The sequence below is a fragment of the Mytilus galloprovincialis genome, chromosome 4 (assembly GCF_965363235.1).
Source record: "Mytilus galloprovincialis chromosome 4, xbMytGall1.hap1.1, whole genome shotgun sequence".
Lineage (NCBI taxonomy): Eukaryota > Metazoa > Mollusca > Bivalvia > Mytilida > Mytilidae > Mytilus > Mytilus galloprovincialis.
In genome coordinates, this window is record NC_134841.1 from 20233333 (window position 1) to 20245913 (window position 12581).

Here is a 12581-nt window from a genome sequence, read left to right on the forward strand (position 1 = left end):
ACTCATTTGGTCCGGAACACAAAAATAAATGTATTGGTAAAATTGTTATACTTGCGTATTATTCCTTAATAAAGATGAACTCATCATAGATACCAAGATTTTAATGTTATGTTAATGCCAAAAGCGCGTTCCGTCTTCAAAAGACTCTCAGTGACGCTCGAATAAGAAATTGTTGAGAGGGAAAAATAAAGAACGAAGTTGAAGAGGGGGTTTACAGGGTGTTCGACCATGTACAACAATGTAGAATGTATACATACATGCGTTTTAAAAACGGAAATGTACACGATTTAAAAGACTCAAGCGCATTAACTCCGTCGACATTGTGTAAATCAACAAAAACCTCATTCTTATACAAGGAAAACAGGTGATTAACATATTTCGCAAATATTAAAAAAATAATAAGGAGTTCATGAAATTCAAACCAATCTCTTTCTTTGTTTTTATGGTAAATGATGAGTGTTTTTTTTTTTTTTTTTTAATAATGTGAACGCAATCTCTACTTCAACCCTGTGACAATTTAGTTCATAGCATTATTTGAAATGATTTTAAACCTGTATTTCCCGTTTAATTTATTTTATCAGATATCATACTATTTGTTTACTATCACATATGATGGTGTACATTGATCTTGTGTAATATGTGTTTACAACTAACATACAATAATCAAAGAAAATAGATTAAGTGAAATGAAAGTAAAAATGATTTTTGGGAAATGCCTGTCGAATATCTCATGATCTGTTCATACTAAGTGGGAAAATCGTTAGGAAATGGACAGTGTACAACATAAAGAATATAGACCGAATAATTAACAAGACGAACGTTTAAAGAGTTAATTTCACTATGAATTACAAAAGGTATGACATTAACATTAAAGAGCATTTGTAGCTGCGACATATAAATGAAAATTAAAGTCTGATTTGTTTTGGTTGAATCATTAGGGTCATTCGCTTTTAGCAGCAGGTTTGGTGCAATTTTGTCAAAATAACATAGGAAACATCGCTTATAAAGAATCCACTTGCAAGGGAATAATTCGACATCACTTAATCCGTATTCATGTGAGCTTAAATTTCAATCCCCTCAGGGAGAGATAGACTACTAATGAATTAGGCATGTTCAGTTAGTTGAAGGAATATACTTTCAGTATTGAAAGTGAAACAAGGGTGTAATCTATTTGAATGACTGATTAAATCATCAAAAACCTCATTCTTATACAGGGAAAACAGATGATTAACATATACTGTTAACCTATACTATGAAATCAAACAAACCATGATTAATTGGTTTGCATAAGTTCGCTATCTATTTTTATCTATATTCCCGGTATGTTGATATCGAGTTATATGACCGTAGACAGTCTTCCGATGTTAACAATTTCACAAATTAACTAAATTCACACTATTGAAGGCTTTTACTTATGCTAAGCCTCTGATTTGTTATTGTAATCATACTTATCATGAAGTATTCACACTTATGTAACGGTAACATGTTTCAGTTGAGAACTATTATAACTTTTTTTGTTCTTTTAGTACATTTTTGAACTTTTATTCTATGGAATTATTGAGGCATTATTACTAATTGTAGAGTACTGGGCACAACCGTTTTTGCAAGCAAAGCCAATGACTATTGTAGTGACGATGATGTCGATAAGGGTTCTGACGATGTCGTGAATGTTATTCCAAACATTAACACAAACACACAAACAATGCTACCTAATAGAAATCACACCAAATGTTCTAGTACTCTGGTATTTGCTATTGGCATTGTGTTAACGATAATTATATCTGTAACAACGCTTGTCGTTAGCTTAACTGGTAAGTCTGTATGGTATATATATTCAAGGAATTGTATATTTAAATATTTAAATAAATATACAATTCCTTGATATATTGTATATGATGATGTATATACTACGTTGGACATATGTAATTTTATCAACATGTGGCAAATAGTTCCACTGAGATTGTCGCAACACGGCATGCAAAAATACGCTACCATATGCGGTCAAAAATGGATGTACGCTGTTGGAGATTGCATATACTCATGAGATTCTTATATTTTCTAATATACCAAATAACCTTGAGTGGTTCATACGTTAGTATATTTCTAGCTGCCATTGCCGCTTTGTTTTAGAACGATATACTTTGTATATTATGCAAATGTTAGGGATCTTCGAAGAACATAATCAAACTTTTATCTTTACTTATATGAAATAACAAAACACGATTGAATGTGTAATGTTTTATATGAATAAAAACAAATTCTCTACCTGATAGATCATATCAATGCTACTCAGAATGCTCCTGCTTTAAAAACAGAAACTGCATGGCAAATATGGCAAGGGTGTGCTAGTGTTTAAATTTCAGTCCTCTAACAGTAAAATCAGATTAGAAAGGGTAGTAACTTATAAAATACATGTATAAAAATTTGATAAAACTCAAAAACAACACTACAATAAATGTTGCGTCAGAAAATTATATAACATAGTACATATGTACAGACTTTCAAAGAAGAACACTCACTATTGTTTCAATGTAAATTAAAGTTCATATGTTAGATACTTGAAGAGGAATTTATTTTGTTTCTGTATTTAAAATGCATGTAATCAATCATTATAATCAAAATTATACATGTGTCTTGCATATACTATGCATGTAGATTATGTACCTTGAATATCATCAGTAAAATTCCAAATCGAAATTTTGAGGTCAAAATGTTAATTACGACTCCTTAATAGATATAGGTATAAGAACCCCTATCTAAGCAAAAGACTTGTTCATCTCATTTACCAATAGAGAAACCTTAATTTGTTCTCTTATCTTTTAGACGAGAAAAACAATAGTTTTCATTCAAAAGAAGATATTTTAAGACTATCGGATCAGTTAAATATGATATCATCAGAAATGAAGAGTTATTGTTTACCAAGAGTTGAACCAAACATATATGAAAAAGTTTCCAATGAGTATCTTTACCACGTTCTACAAGAAGAAAACAAAAGATTGAAAGATATACTACAAAAAGAGAAATCAGAAAAAGGTAAGAGTTATTTTTGATTATCATGATTATATCTGTATACCTTAAAGACGGTGCATAAATCTGAATCGGAAATATAATGAAACTGATGATGTGTTTATGACTTGCTAAAGTAACTAGAATGGTGTTAATTTCAAAACATCTCAGTACGACTCACCTAAGCTGACTCATAGGTTCGGCACTAAAAAGCTGGAAAAAAAATCATGAAGTGAAAATTTGATTAAAACATATGTTCAATATCCAAAAAGTGGAATTTACATTTTGGGAATGAGCTACCATGGGAATACATTTGGGAAACCTTGAATAAGAATTTAGCTAACAGGAAAACTAAACAACTTCAATGGAAGTTACTACATAATATAACTTACACTGAAGAAAAATTACAAAAAATGAATCGCTCAAACGGGAAGTGTCACTTTTGCAATGATAAAGAATCTCTTTTTCATCTTTTTATTTATTGTAAACTGGTGGAAGACGTTTGGCGGGAAAGTTTTGAGAAAATATGGGAATTTTGTTCATAATTAAATATTGAAAAATTACAAAACTCGGAAACAAGTATAATATTTGGGGTCATTAATGCAGATGCATCTTATACCCAAATTTTAGATACGGTACTTCTAATCACGAAATGGGTTATCTGAAAAACTAGAAATATCGCAAAATATCAAAATAAAGGGATAAGTAAAGCGTTGATTTTAAATATGATAAAACAAGAAATGCAATTTTTGCTCAATTATTTTAAACCGAATACGAAAAACGAAGCCTTTTCTATTATGTGTGACATTTTTTGTATATAATATACATTTTGTGTGGTCAGGTCAGTGCAATGACCTCTTTGATACTGATTGAATAATAATATGTATACTGCTCTCAACTCCTTACATGTAATTTCTATTGTGTATGTAGTTCAGGTTTATCATCTAATTGTAACCAGACATGTTGTATCAACAGGTTCATTTTATAAACAAATATTTACTCACAATATCTTTGAAATAAAACCTTTTTGGAAATCAAATATCATTAAATAATCCATTTTTTTTTTTATGAATGAACTACTGTAACACATACCTTTAACAAATCGCACGTGGTAAATGATCACATGACCAGAATTTAAATGTAATTGAAATTAACATAACAAAAGACCTAATGTACGGTAACTTTGAAACTGCTTAATAAATACAGGTAGCTTTTGTGAGAAATAAATAAAGATACAAAACATACTTTATTTTAAAAAATTATATATGGTGAGAGGTAAAGATTATATAGATCGATAATGATTGCAGGTACATGTACATTTGTACAATGATAGATAATATTTTTAAAGGTTGATGTTAATAATTTATAGTGGGAGTTTTTTTTTCTCATTTGCTTTTTCCCCGACAAATGAGACTGTAACAATTTGGGCCCCCTTAGTTGCTCCCCTGGGCAACTGAGGGTTGATGTAACAGGCGATTGTTAATAAAATATGTTTTATATTAAAAAAAAAAAATATATCAAATTATAAAAAAAAAAAAATATCCAATTGTTTCAGTAAAACAATATCTTTACAAAAAAATAACAAATATGCCGTGCTCAAAGCAAAGTTCTAAACGGAAAGTCCTTAGGCAAATGGCAAACTCAACAGCTCAAACATAACAAACGAATGGATAACAACTGTCGTATTTCAGACTTGGTACAGACATTTTTTTTATTTCGAAAAGACGAATGAACCTGGTTTTATAATTTGTTAAACCTCTTACTTTTATGACAGTCGCATTAAATTCCATTATATTGACGTCACAATAAAGCAAAATTCGTAAAATATGTTTATGCTTGCAGAATTCTGCAAAATTTATGACATTTTTCGGATAAATTAACATTGACGCAACACTTCACCCACAAAAAAAAATTCTGAAATATTCTTTATACACTATAATAAAAAAAACAGTTCTTATAATTATCAATATGTATAAATAGTTTTAAACTTTGATAGCCACACTTTATATACACGTTACACAATCACACTATTCCTCATACATTACCCTTACACCATGCACCGTCTACCATTGTATCATATGCCATACACCTTTAAACCATACACGTTGTTTTGGGAAGTTTACACCATCCAAGGGCTGTAGTAGCTAAATATGCAGTTTCTGTTTCACAAGATGGTCTTAAGTAACTAATTCTAATTTTTGAAGTGGTGTAGTATTTTTTAAATTTACAGTTTTTTTATTTCTTTTATCGTTTTCGTGCTGTTATGTTTCATTTGTCCGTATCAAATTTAATTGACGCGGTATTTATGCATCCCGCTATCGTGTTTTTGGCTTTGGGCGCTTGGTTAGTCTTGGCGTGTGATACGAACACACAAGTTTTTAAAGGGTTGTTGAAATTTGATCACACTGATATTTCTATTCTACTTGTTTTGTAAAAGAAAATTTGTGTTTGCCCTAACCTATCTACCCAAAATAAAAGCTGCATACTCAATATCTTTTACTGTTCTGATGTAAACACTTTTTAATCAGATAGGCATGAAAACTAAAAAAAACTTCTGACATTTCCATTATTCTTTGCTGAAAAAAAGAAAATGCTACCTACCTTCCCACTGTCTCTACCATTGGGTTGTGTTTGGACAAACCAAAATATTGTCTTCAAGTGTGGCCAAAATCGAGAAATTGTTTGCTATATACGGTTTGTACATTCAACTACAAGCATATTTTTGTCTAGGTCTGTGCCAACTTAACAATTAAGATGAAAACATTTATATCTGCGTTTGTGTCAATTTCAAGCACTTAATTTATTTATATGTGCGTCTTTGTTAGGCATATTTGTATTTTTGTATGAATTTTTAAGTCAGACATTTTTGTATGAATTTTTAAGTCAGACGTGTTTTAATATTGGTATTAAAGTTTAACAGCTTGGTTGCTGGATCCCAATTATTGTCATATTAACCTAGTATGTGTGTTTGGGTTGCTCGCCAATTGGTTTTAATATAAAAGTTTAACGCGTCATTGTCTTTGAAATATGCCTGTACTAACTCAAAAATTTGACAGTTGTTTTTCTTTGGTTGATAACGCTGAATTTTTCATTTTGTATGGAATTCTTCCGTTTGGAATTAACCTTTGATTCTCCGTATTTTTGTTATACATTTTTCTAGAATATCAGGTGTTTCGCTTTGTTGTCCAAATCGAATACTGGTAATATATTTACGAAATTTACTATGAGAATGCCACATTAAATTGTAAATTGTCGCATTGTCCTGCTATTGAAGGCCGTACATGGTACCTTTTTATGTTTACATTCAGTCATCATAGAAGAACTTTCGTGTCTAAAAGTTATTAGGTCAATATGTTTCAGAAAATTGTCTAGCAGTAGATTTTAATATTTTATTTTGGAATTCGAAACACTTGTGTTATCAGTGGTTACAATGTTTCCCTAAACGACAAAAGACATTTGCACGTCCCTACATGTTGAAAAACAATATCATTATACGAAAGTCAGTTGATCACATCACCCTGCACTTAAATCCACATAAAAGAAAGCTCTTTCTGTTTTTAAATTACATTCATAAAACTGGATACTTAGTTATTTATCAATTGATACAATTATTCAAGCAAATAGGGCATTATACTGTAGAATATTTATTTGCATATGATTACGTGACATTTAATTATGTCAGTGGGACTTATTTGTTTTTACAGATTTCATAACACATGCAGACGCTTATAAGAAAAGAATCAATCGAAAGGAGAGTCAAGAGTTATTGCACGTTGGTTGTCGGTTGGTTACAAGTACAAACCATCATTATAGTTGGGTTTTCGCTAATAAAAGCCTAACATTTGGCCGTACAGAAAATTTTATTACCAATTTAAAAATAAAAATATTGTATCCAGAAATACCCGATAATGATAAAATATTATTTGAATTTGGTCTAACAACGGTGGCTGATTATTTAAAAATGGATCGCCCAGTTATTATTTTCAGCGGTCAAAGATGTGTAGAAAGCCCAGGAATATGTCTTGGTGTAATAGATGACACGTTTTCAAAACTGAAAGGTCCTCATTTTGAACAGATATCTGATTATATTCAAGGACAGCTAACACTGGAACTTCATAAATCATATTTAGTTCTAACTTCTAACCATAAAAATATCTTTGTATCAAATGTGCTTAATATTTCATCTGAAGAGGAACTTTGGCCAGTTTTTAGATTTTACAATACACACCTTATTAATATATCACAAACAATTTTTTCAGAGAATAAATTGAGTTTTAATCTAACGACAGTTGACCCACATTTATTTGTTTCTGAAGACAACAATACTATAGCAAATTATAAATTGCAGCACAGTTCTGGGTGGCATATAAGCGTAACGTATCTTGAAATTACAGTTGCTATTATGTGTCCAGTTATTATTTTCCTTTTGAATGTTTTCTCTAAACCTATTGATATCTTACTTAGCATTGCGGTTATCGTTGTAGCGTGTCTTTTTCTTCTGCTTGTTATGTATTACCTCTACATGCATTTTTCCTTAATCTTGGTTTGGATAGTGGGTTTATGGCTTTTTTACGTACTTAAGGAACATAAAAATAAGACATTTGATTCAAATATAACAGATTTTATTATTGTTAGCATTTTCTTTTCTACTTACATTATGAGCTTTTTTAAAGCGATCAGCCATATCTATTAAGTGATATTCTATTGAAATTGCTTTTTCGTTTTAGGACTATAAAAAGTCTCTATTCACATTTGCGTAGTGAATCTTCTTTGATAAATCATTATATTCACCTAAACCACCATCAAAATCACTGAAATAGTTAAACCTTGTATCAGAAATATAGATATTCTAATTATCATTTGGGTTATGTATATCTCAAAGATGTAAAACAACAAAGAACTGATAAAGATTCTTCTGATTCAATAGAGGCAAATGTATACCTCCTGCATGGGGCACACTAATTTAAAAGATCACACCTGGTAAAAGAGTTATTAATTCTGAATAACATTTAAGAAAATTAAAATTATCCAGTAAAACTTTAATCACGAGGACTTTTGAATTCCCTTATAGTTATACACGAGTTTAAAATAATAGGATTTTCATTTTACAAATCACACCTGTACTGAATACTATAATAAATATGTATAATTTATATTATATTATATATCAAATTCTTGGTTTTACGAAACGAAGTTTTCAACGATAATGATAAAAAAAACAATTGTTCACTGAGTTATTAAGTACACTCGACTGACACCATAAATCTATAGGTATCAAGTTAGTAAAGAACATGTTCCAGTAACCATAAATAAAGACAACAGTATTATACGGCTATTTAAAAGTCATAAATCGTATGTGAGAAAAACATCAACTATAAGAGAAATCAAACGAAACTACAGAAACACTGAAGTGAAACAAAAAACAAACGACAATGCAACACTCACAGAAACGAACAAAATGATAACAACGGCTATTTTCCTGACTTGGCACAGGACATTTTAAAATGAAATGGTGGATTGAACCTGCATTTGTTGCAAGCCAAACCTCGCGTTTTTATGGCAATGTTAAATATACATGTACCACTAAAATGACAACATTACATAACAGGAATACAGTACAAATAAATGCAAGAACATTCAGGACAGCATAATACACAAATAAACAATACAATAGCACAGTTCGACATGATAGTTCGTCACACGACTGTACCAACGCCACACAAGTGAAGTCACAGGAAAATTTCAAAAATATATCTGAAAACCATTTAATAGAGGGGCGAAATATACCAGAGGAACAGTCAAACTGATTCATCGAAAATAAACTGACAACGCCATGGCTAAAAATAAAAATACAAACAGACAAATAATAGCAAAAAAGACACAACATAGAAAACTAACGACTAAGCATAACCTCATCAAAAACAGGGGTTGATCGTAGCTGCTCCACATGTGGCATCCGTCGTGTTGCTCATGTTATTACAAATCTGGTAAGTAGTCTAATTCGGTAGGTCACATTCGTGGTAAATAGGAAAGTGGATTATAATTACGACATAAGGAACATATCTGATATTTGAATAATGGTTAAAAAATTCTAGGTTTTTAATGTACATAATGCATTGTGTACATAATATTATATAAATTCATTTAACTGATAACTTGATTTATTACATGATATTGTTTTCTAATCATACCATAAATTATTCTTTTGATCGTCTTGTTTTATTTTTATTTTAAAGGTTAAACACAATGTTTATTTATATATGTTTAAGTTTTTATAAATGTGGTATAAATGATTATATTATGTTTATTGTGAAATTTTTGCTTCATTGCTATATTAAAACCTTTTGGATTGTTTATGTTTAAATTTCTTGCCATGGGAAATATCTGTTGTTTAAAAGAGTTCCTTAATTGATGAAATATAATAGATAGACACAGAAATTTATCAAGGTTGGCTACATGTAAGACTTGGTCGAGATTTTATAGATCGGATGACCAAAGCCATTTTAAAATGTTTTTGTTTTGTATTTTGTTCTGATGTTGTTCTATTACATAACTGTACAGAGTAAGGGGAGGGATAAGCGCCAACAAATATATGCATCCCCACCACATTATGTATGTATCTAGGCCAAATCAGAAGTATGTAATCAGTGGTTGTCGTTTGTTGACGGTTTTTTAGTTTATCATTATTAAATCCATTCCGATCGTTCATTGTCTTTCGTGATATTTTTTACACTTTTCATTTTAAGGCATATCCTCGCTTAATATGCGATACGGCTTTTGTTCATTTTTGAATGCAGTTTGGTAACCTAAAGGTGTTAACTACTACGTCAGTTGGTCTCGGAGTTGTCTTATTGATAATCGAACTTAATTTAAATTTAAGTATATCACGCAGTTTGCAAATGTTGCCAGTTATTTCTAAATACATATCCTATAAACAGATATGTCACTTACAATAGTGCAACAAATGGAAGTTTGAAAAGACCTTGACTGGCTTTACAGCCCTTGCACGGTCGGAAACACATTTACAATAGTGAACCAAATTAATAACACAATGTTGACTGCTGTACCACTGATTTTTTTGACATGTTTTCCTATTATGTCTTTTTTACTTTTTTTTAGTTCATTCAAAAATTAACGTTAGTTTCACAGGAGGAGTTTAAATACACACTCTATATTTCTGATGACAATAATACAATAGTAAATTTGATTTTAAAAACGGGCACAATATACTGAAACAGAAACTATTAAATAGAAAATAGCATCAATCATATTGTAGTATAATCAATTATAGTAAACAATAATCTGAAGATTCTTTTTATCTATGCTTGTATAAATAACAATTCCATATATAATTTTATATATAATAAGCAAGCAGCAAGTAATCATATCAATGTAATCGAAAAGTAATGGAATGGTATGATACAGGTTATGTTCTTCTCAAGTACTTCACGGACTCGGACTTCTTTTAAATTGAGTTTTAATGTGCGTATTGCTGTGTGTTTTTCTATATTGGCTGAAGGTAAAAGGGATGATTTGAGAAGTTGCAAACTATGTTTAACTCATCCGCAGGTCTTTGTTAGGCTTGTATGATTTTTAAATTTTAGTTCATGTTCAAATTTCGGAGTTTTGTATGACGTCCATTATCACCGAACTAGTACATGTTTTTGTTTAGGGGTCAGTTGGATTTTCTAGCTGTGTTGAAGACCAATTGGTGGCCGTCGGCTGTTTTTTATCTTTGGTTGGGTTGTTGTCTCTTGACAAGTTCTCTATTTTCCATTCTTAATTCTATAGAATCAATATTTGATAATAGACATACATAAATCTATCATTTGAGACAGGAAGTGACCTTCGATAAACCAGAAGTGTCTAACTCTGTTCCTTTATATAGACAAAAGTTCTTATTCAAACCCAAAAGGGAAAGCTGTGGATAATGTTGCAAATAGAATGTTCAATATAAGCGATGCTTTTATTACACACTTTGACTGTTGCTGCATTCAAGTGTACTAGTTTCTCGTCAACCCTTTACCAATTATTAAAAAATGTCAGTTGCTTTTGTCTAAAGTTAAAAAGCTATCATTTTGTTCAGATCAAAACTTTCAAAAGATAGAAACGCAGTAAACTTTATATGTGAATATCTTTTTGTACAAGTATTTGAATATATATCGTCTAGCAACATATAGTGAGTCAAGTAGACAAGAGTGTGTGTACGTTTGCGTTAATTTCAAGGCTACATGAGGGTATTACATTGCCAAAACGACTATACACTCAAAAACAAATAACGTAGATGTAAGCAGATATGAACAGCAGTGTTTTACAAAAAACAAGAGAAAAACTTTAAGATTCAATGTTAGAGTGTTCACGTCGATATTTAGGATGATTATACTGGATGTTTGTTTCAACTTGACCTCACAATTAACTTACAATGTTGTCATTATTTTCCGTTTTGGAGACAAAAAAATGGCAAATATGTACTACAAGCAAATGTATTTATTTTTGTTTCAAACAATCAGTATTACACATGAACTTGGAATGACGAAGGATCAGAGTCATTTTACATATAATTGACACCATCTGTCAATATTGTAAACATTATGACTCAAAAATGATAGGAAATGAACGAGAGAAAACACATTGTTCAATATAATCTTACCAAATTGTATCATCTATAAAAATCTACTCGGTTACAGCAAAATGGTTTAGTCAACGTTGTATGTTAGTCGAGTAAAAATATTGTTGATATTTCCTTATATTAGCCATAGCCTTGTTTAGCGTTGCGTTTTGGTATTATCAAATATCTGTTTCGTAAAAATGTTAAACTTGCGAATCGTAGATTATCTATTAGACGAGGAAGTAAATAGTTTAGTTTATTTGTCACCTTATATATAATCCAGGTAGGAATTATCTATGGAGTATAACAACGGGTAATGTAATCATATCAAAGTATTCATCTTTTTTCTTAGATTTAAAAACATAATGAACATTTTATGGTTTAAAAAGCTACTGTATAAACGGTGTTTACTAAATGTTATATCTTTTGTTTAGTTACAACTTTGATATAATTTTCAACTCAACCCATACTATGTAAGTTCATTCAAGCTAATTATGATATTGTCTATGCTGTTGTCCTTGCTTTATTGTGCGCCATTCGTTTTATCTATCATTAGTGTTATTGTGAAGGTGTCGTGAATTGCGAACTATTTTTACATTCCGTTGCCAGCATATCAAGTTTGTTCTTACATCTTCAAACATTCTGTATGAGGGGTTTATGTGAATTATAAATATACAAGTTGATGCGATGTTACAGGGTTAGTGGTTCCTATTACGGTTTCCTTGATAAATGTTTGCTGCTCCAAAGGAAGTTTTAAACCTAAGAGTTCCAAGTGGTAAAAGTATAATTATCCCTTTGAAATCCCGTCCTCCTTTCCCCGATATATTCCGATGATCGTTATGACAATGAAACCCTCCTTTCTCCGAATTCACCTATTGTATTAAACATATTACTAGGATTGTACTTGTTGATATTCGTGTTGCTCAGTCTTAAGCTTTCTGTGTTGTGTTTTGTATACTGTTGTCTT

At 30.6% G+C, this 12581-nt stretch overlaps 1 long non-coding RNA gene across 1 annotated transcript; it reads left to right on the forward strand.

The window, feature by feature from the left end:
- The first annotated feature begins 2841 nt into the window (after positions 1-2841).
- LOC143070526 (uncharacterized) lies at positions 2842-7173 on the forward strand. The gene is made up of 2 exons (XR_012976565.1): positions 2842-3033; positions 6711-7173. It is a non-coding gene; the product is annotated as an uncharacterized LOC143070526 (long non-coding RNA).
- Positions 7174-12581: the final 5408 nt, after the last annotated feature.